Raw genomic sequence first — 7,147 nt, 5'->3', positions numbered from 1 at the left:
CACACTATAGCAGACCTGTTTGTTCTTGTTAACTGAGATTCCTCCTATTACAGAAAGAACTTACTTCATGTAGTAATAGGATGGGATGCGTGGCCATGAGTCAATGATTTCTAGCTTAGCAACTTCTGGACTAAAAGATCTTCTCCTGCATTATTTGTGTACAAATCTCAGATCTGCCCATCTCAGGCTGGTAAATATGAAGGAAGCTGCCCACACACAAGCCTGGAAAGGTGGACCAGCATTTTAATAGGCTTTTCAAATATTTATAGTTACTGTTTAAATCTCCGTCAGAACTCAACCACTGATGGTTTTTTAGAGACCAGATACAATCAATGTAGTATCTGAAGTCCCACCAATAAACCCTTTGTGCCCAGATAAAATGAATAGGAAATAGAGCAATTTTGATTTCTTGAACCTCTGAAGGGGAGCAGGAAACTGTCGTTTGCAAATCATGGTCTTGGGCATCATAAGTGATGGGAGAGTGGGTGAGGGAACTGTCAGGAGTACAAATAGAACTTGCAGGCTTTGATGAGGACCGGTTATCTTTCAAGTGAAGTGGGGCGTTGCATTTGGGCCAAGGAAGTGAGACAATGAACAGTAGCAGGGCCAGGATATGCTCGGGGTGACCGAGAGGGGCTGAGGGATCAGAGGTCAGCCAAGATGAGACGGCGTCTTGGACCCAGAAGACAAAGCGGAAGCATCTCAGCTTGATGGATAGAAATGATAAAACTAGAAAGCCATCTTGGCCTGTGATGGGTTAGCGTGTGGCAAGATGGTTAAACAAACTTAATTAAAGTCCTTCATTTTTCTTAGGATGTGTTGAGTTATCTATAAAGGTTTTTTTTTTTCTCCTAAAGAATGCAAGTATCTCCAAGAACCAAAGAAAATTTAAGAACTTGGCAATCATTTTAAATTATTTTTTTTAGGAGCCAGAGATATCTCTGAAGGAACCAGGGTTTATAGCAGATTAAGGGATAGTGGAAGGTAACTTTCCTATTTCCTCACCTCTGTTTTAACCACAGCTACTCCAAAACGTTTTTCCTCTTAAAAATTCCCAATATATCAAAGAATCAGAATCTTGTAATATTCCTATACTAAAAGCAAAAATAAATAATAAATAAATACGCTAGTTTATTTATAGTGAAAAGCAACCTTCCCCTCAAACTAGCCATTGCTTCTTTCTCTTTCTGGTTTATATTAGGTATGTACACATATGTGTTCTCTTTTTTTACTTCTTTATCCATTTATATGTGATTGTCTGTCACTTGCTTTATAATAATATCAAAACCCAGCTCTGCAGGTCATCTTCCTATTAGGGGGCTCTTATAAACTCTTGTTCATAAAGCAGTGTTCAGAGGCTAAAACTATGGTCTTTCAACAATATGTATTTTCGTGGTGCTGGGCATTAAACCTAGGGTCCCATACACTCTTCCAGTGAGCCCATGAGTCATTCTTCTTTCCTCTGCCGTGTCAAGATGGCATCTGGAAATCCTCAATGCGTCACTTCTACTAACCGACCGAGGATTAGGAACTTCATATAAAACAGTGTCTTTCATTCTGGACATCAGCCCTACTGATAGACTTTCACAAGAATCAGTTCGGTTCAAGCTTTCTCCCTTTGATTTCCCTGCTTTATTCCTGCCCTGGTCTCATAACTGCTTCTATAGCTTTCAGCTGTGGAGAGATTATAGGACAACTGTAAGGAATATTTTAGAAGTGTTCAGGGGTTGGAGCCAAATGCCTTCAGAGGTCAAGTGGATAGAAGAAAGGGCCGGGCGGTGGTGGTGCCCAGCACTTGGGAGGCAGAGGCAGGCAGATTTCTGAGTTCGAGGCCAGCCTGTTCTACAGAGAAACCCTGTCTCGGAAACCCCCCTCCCCCAAAAAAAAACAACCAAAACAACCAACCAACCAACCAAACAAACAAACAAAAAAACCCCCCAAAACCAAAAATAACCAACCAACCAAACAAACAAAAAACCCTAAAGTAGGAAGATAGTGGAGACATCGAACAAAGCAGTCAAGTCCAATCAATAGCTGATTGGACAATTGGTTGACAATTATAAACTCAAGGATATAAACATGTTACAATGCTGTGAGCTCTCCTTTCACATTCTGAAGTCTCCAACTTGTCATACCCATTACGGATGAGCACTGTTTTTTTGACTGTCCTAATTTGCTTATTGGATATGAATTTTACAAATATTACATGTGTTAGTGGTAACAGTGGAGCAGGAGAGTAGTGCATCTTCTCCAGGCTGCACCGCGAGAGCCATCAATAATGTGGTAGAACTTGTGGCCCTTTCCAAGGCCACGGCTCTTGCGATCAGCAGATGTCAGCCCACAGATCTCTCTGTGCTTGTGAACTGATTTGGTGACTCTCAAATTCAGGACTCTCAAAGCCACACAAAGATGGCCAGCTCTCTCCTCCGCAACAAACAGACTGAAGACCTCAGGCAAATTGTAGCTGGTTAACACCATGGTGGACAGGCCTGCCGTAAGGTGCTCCCTTAGGAACCGGGCATTTGCGACCACAGTGGAGGACACAAACCCTGTGAATGGCATAACCATACTTAGCCTTGTATCCCAGCCTTCACGCTTCATCAGGCCGGTGGGGCGAGGAGCCCTGTGCAGCTCATAGAACTGGCGGTATTGCTGGCATTGGACCTTTAGAAGAAAATGCATCTCATCAGACTGCTTCTTCCTCCATAGCTCCTGCACGTACTTGTATGCACCCATCTTGGCTCACCTGATGGCCGCCGTCAGAGCAAAGGAAGAAGCCTTTTTCTCACAGATGAGCATCTTAAAGGAGCCACGATGGAGAGTGTATTAGTTTCTTTTCTGCTGCTGTGATGAAACACCACGACCAAGAAAACTTATAAAAAAGAAACATTTAACTGGGCTTTGATTGCAGTGTTTCTCAACCCGTGGGTCATGAACCCTTTGGGATCATCACATATCAGATATTTACACTATAATTAACAGTAGCAAAATTGCAGGTATGAAGTAGCATTGAAATGATTTTATGGTTGGGGTCACCACAACATGAGGAACTATATTAGGTGTAGCAGTGTTGGTAAAGATGAGAACCACTATCCTAGAGTCCATGATTTTAAAGCGAAGGTACGTTGGCAGAACAGCTGATAGCTCACATTTGGTATGACAGACAGTCTTTTGAAACTTCAGAGCCCACACCCAAGACATACTTCCTCCAATAAGGCCACAACCTCCCCAAAGATCCCCTCAGAGGATGGATAAATTCTAATGCCTGAAACTTAAGGAGTATATATTAATCAAATCATCACAGAGAGGTTGTTGAGTTTGAGATCTAGGGTTTGGGATTTAGAGTCTGACTGACTTGGTTTGTACGTGGGACCACCATTGACCAGCTGCCCACTCTTAAACATAGCAATTTCAGCGGTTCTCCTGGTTAGCTTCTGTGGTCAACGTGACACAACACAGAATTATCTGAGGGAATCTCAACTGGGGGATTGCCTGAATCAGATGGACTTGTGGGGCCATTTTCTTCATTGCTAAATTGATGTAGGAGGTCTCAACTCACTGTGGGTGGTGTGGTCCTTGGGCACAGGGACCTTGCCTATATAAGAAAGCTAAAGGCAATAGGCCACTAAGTAGCATTCCTCCATGGTGTCAGTAGTCTTCCATCTCCACAATTAGACATCTCCAGAAACTACTTGGCCCAGATACTTGTATACTTAGTGTTCACTAAGCAGTACGTAGGTGTCTGTGCCTCTGTCGCATTGGTCATGTGCAGATAGTTGGCTGCAAACTGGCACAATCTTATCATCCTGAGATGTTATTATAAGGAAGCCTCCCACAGTCCTTCTGATCCTCAGACTCATGCATATGCCTGGTTGTGCTTCTAAGATGTGGAAAACAAGATTCAAATTGGAACTGTGGTGGAGGGGATACTTTGATTTAGGGAATGGTTTGCAGCAAGGCACAAGTTTCCTTTCAGCCTGAATCTGTTTCTCGGAGCAGCTGTTTTTCCTTAAGCGAGGGTCCCATTAGGGAATGCTTTTAAAGGAAGCTATTATTTCCTTCAGGTTTTCCCCTAATTCTGCCATGTGGTTCAGCAGAAGCTAGTGGAGATGGTTTGTCGTGGGCATGGTGACTCTTGAGAGCACCAATTTACCAAGAATGAGCGTGGATGTCCCAATGGCTGTCGGGAGGGAACGACCTTCTGTCAATTCAAGTCCAGAACAAATTTGAATGAATGGCCTGCAGTTAAAAGGCCATCCTGTTTCAGAAAGGAAACAAGGTTCCTTTGCAGTGCAGGACATGTTGCCTGGATATTATACTTCAGCACACTCTTCTCTGGGTATAGAATACATTTGTGTGTGTGTGTGTATGTGTGTGTGTGTTTGTACCCTCACATGCATATTCACATAGAAGCCAGTAGATAACCTCTGCTATTGCACCCCAGGAGCCACTTATCCTGTTCTTTGGACAGTGTCTCTCACTGGCCCGGGGCTCACCACTCAGGCTAGATTGCCTGACCAGCAAGATCCACGGATGCTTCTGTCTCTACCTCCCTATCGCCAGGGTTACAGCCACATATCATCATGCCTGTCTTTTTACATGAGTTCTCAGGTCTTGTAGCAACACTGCTGACCAAGATCTCCCTATAATGTGGTTTTGATTAAGTTAGGTTCACAGTCTTAGGCAAACACTGTTCTCGACATGTTCATACCGTTTGGGCTTTGGGTATGTACAAGCTTTTGCAGAGAACTCAATTTATTCAGGGCATGGGCAGTGCACATTCACACAATTAATCCTTCCAATTAAATGATTTTTAATATGCTTGGTGGTAGAACACATTATGTTGTCATTAACAATAAGAATGTGAGCACTGAAGTTAGACAAATTCAAATCCTCACTCCCCTTTCAGTCTCTCCAAATCTGCTGAATGGTTGTCATCACAGGTTCCCAACTTTACATTTCTTAGCAGGTTTCAAAGTCCTCAGTGTCTGGATTCAGCAAGTGTTCTCAACAACTCCTTTTCTCCACTTTCCAGTGCTTCAACGAACAAAAATAACAAATCACACTTGCGAACACTGATTCACCGGTTCGTGAATTTGGCTCAGAGTGGATGATCTTCATGTGTGTTTCTATAGGACTGAAAGGGCCGGAGAAAATCCACCAGGCAGCAGAGGATGTCACCTTGCTAACTGCTGAGGGCTTTCCAGTGATCAGTATCGCTTTCTAAGGAAAGAATGAAAAATGGAAACAAATACTGGGAAGGAATTGATACCTGGAGATGACAGAAAAGTCGGACTTGGTGCACAGCTCTACGAGACAGTGTTGGCTGTGAAAAGGTGTCCGGGTGGCAGAAATCTCTTAGAAAATTTTTGTTGAGAGTTAAGAAAAGGAAGCTTAAGATATGCAGAAATGCCACAGGGTCAGGGTAGCCTCAACCTCTAAGCTCAGGCATAATTGCTTCACCGTCCGCCTATGTGTTTCCTGTGTAGTTGTTTTTCTAAACAAGTCACCATTTCACCTTCATTAAGAAAAATACTTTTCTTGTAGGGGCGGGCACAAGGTTCCTGCTAATTACCTCCTTTACCATCTCTCCCTCTGGTTTCTGGTTCCTAGCCAAGGTGATTGCTAGGACAGAGGACCAGTGAGCTCTGAAAGGGTAGGAAGGTATATGGCTGGCTCTTGACATTCTCTTTGGGAAGTCGTTGAATATGTTTCATCCGAGCTGAGAGTGCGGTTCCTCGTATGGCACTTGCTTTGCATGAACAAGAAACTGGGCTCCCTCCCATTATAAGATCAGAGCACCAACAGCACAATCCTTGCAGGGCCAGTTACTAAATACTCAAGTTTCTGGGCATCAGTACTGTTTTGCCTAACTAGGTTTTCACAGATTGCAGGGATGTCTGGGCATTTACTCTTCTAGTGATCAATACCAGAGTAATCTTCAGAATTGAAGATTCTGGTATGGGGGCCTTGGTATGGGGGCCCTGGGATGAGCTATGGGCAGCTCAAACCATTGGCATATGTTGTACTTGGTTGGGTGCTGGCTGAGTCTGAAGGCAAAGCACCTCTCTTGTATGTTTTCATTCAGTAGAGACATCCTGGTTCTTCTCATCAGCACCAGGGAAGGAGCACCTGCTGTCTGAGAGGGGCAGGCAGACCAAAGCTAGGGCACCTTTCCTAGTCCCTCCCCACCTACTTCTTTCTCTGTCCTCATTAATCCATGAATTCTCATCGGAAGCATGCATATCCTTTGGTCCCAGGTTTGTTCCGATCTCTACTGTGCACTCCCTGAAGCAGTTTCTTTGGCATTCGAGGAAGATAGAGGAGACATTCAGCAGCTTCTATAAGTTCATCAGTAGATGCCAAGAGGACCCTAGCCCAGTCCATGACACAGACACTCACTTCAACTTCTTTCCAATTGTGGTTGTCAGCCTTTAAGGATGGAGCCATCTCTTCAACCCTCTTTTCAATTTTGCAAGCAGGGTTTATGTGTTCTCAAAGTGCTGTGGCAACGTCCTGTTTTGGCTTTGTTCTATTTTCTTTTGTTTGGACAGAACTGAAGGAAATTACAATGGAGGTAGTTTTCAGTACTTTTACCATAAACTTTTAATTACCCACAAGGAAAGAAAAAGAGCGGTACATTGAATGCTCTCTTCCGAGAGAAACATCCTGGAGGAAGGAAATGATGATGTCACTGGCCAAGGCCCTTAACACAGTAAGAAGTACCAGTCAAACCTGCTGAGTGATATTGGAAGGGAAAGCAATTGATTCCCGGTTTTGTTTGAAAATGTAAGGGCATCAAAATAAGGAATAGCCAGTTGTACCTTAATGTTTGTCCTCAAACCTCAAGGTAGAAACTGGTGCCCAGAAGTATTCTCTGAGAGAATTAACTTAACATAGGAACCTCTCTCATGCTTCTCAATATATGTGTGTGTGTGTGTATGAATCTACATATTCATATATATGAATATATATATATTAAAAATAGATTCTTCTCATATAATCCACCCTGACCGTTTTCCTCCCTCCACTCTTCCCAACTCCCCTCCCCCAGACTAACTCTTGTCCATCTCTCATCAGAAAAGAGCAGGCCTCCAAGACACAACAACCAAACAACACAACAGGATACAATAAAGCAAGGCTAGAG

The 7,147-nt window shown here is 43.4% G+C and overlaps 1 pseudogene; it reads right to left on the bottom strand.

The window, feature by feature from the left end:
• Nucleotides 1-2,211: 2,211 nt before the first annotated feature.
• On the bottom strand, nt 2,212-2,736 carry LOC127668118 (60S ribosomal protein L15-like; annotated as a pseudogene).
• Nucleotides 2,737-7,147: the final 4,411 nt, after the last annotated feature.

Source organism: Apodemus sylvaticus, chromosome 17 (assembly GCF_947179515.1).
Source record: "Apodemus sylvaticus chromosome 17, mApoSyl1.1, whole genome shotgun sequence".
NCBI lineage: Eukaryota > Metazoa > Chordata > Mammalia > Rodentia > Muridae > Apodemus > Apodemus sylvaticus.
The sequence above is the reverse complement of the archived record's forward strand: the minus strand, read 5'-3'. Positions and strand labels throughout refer to the sequence as shown.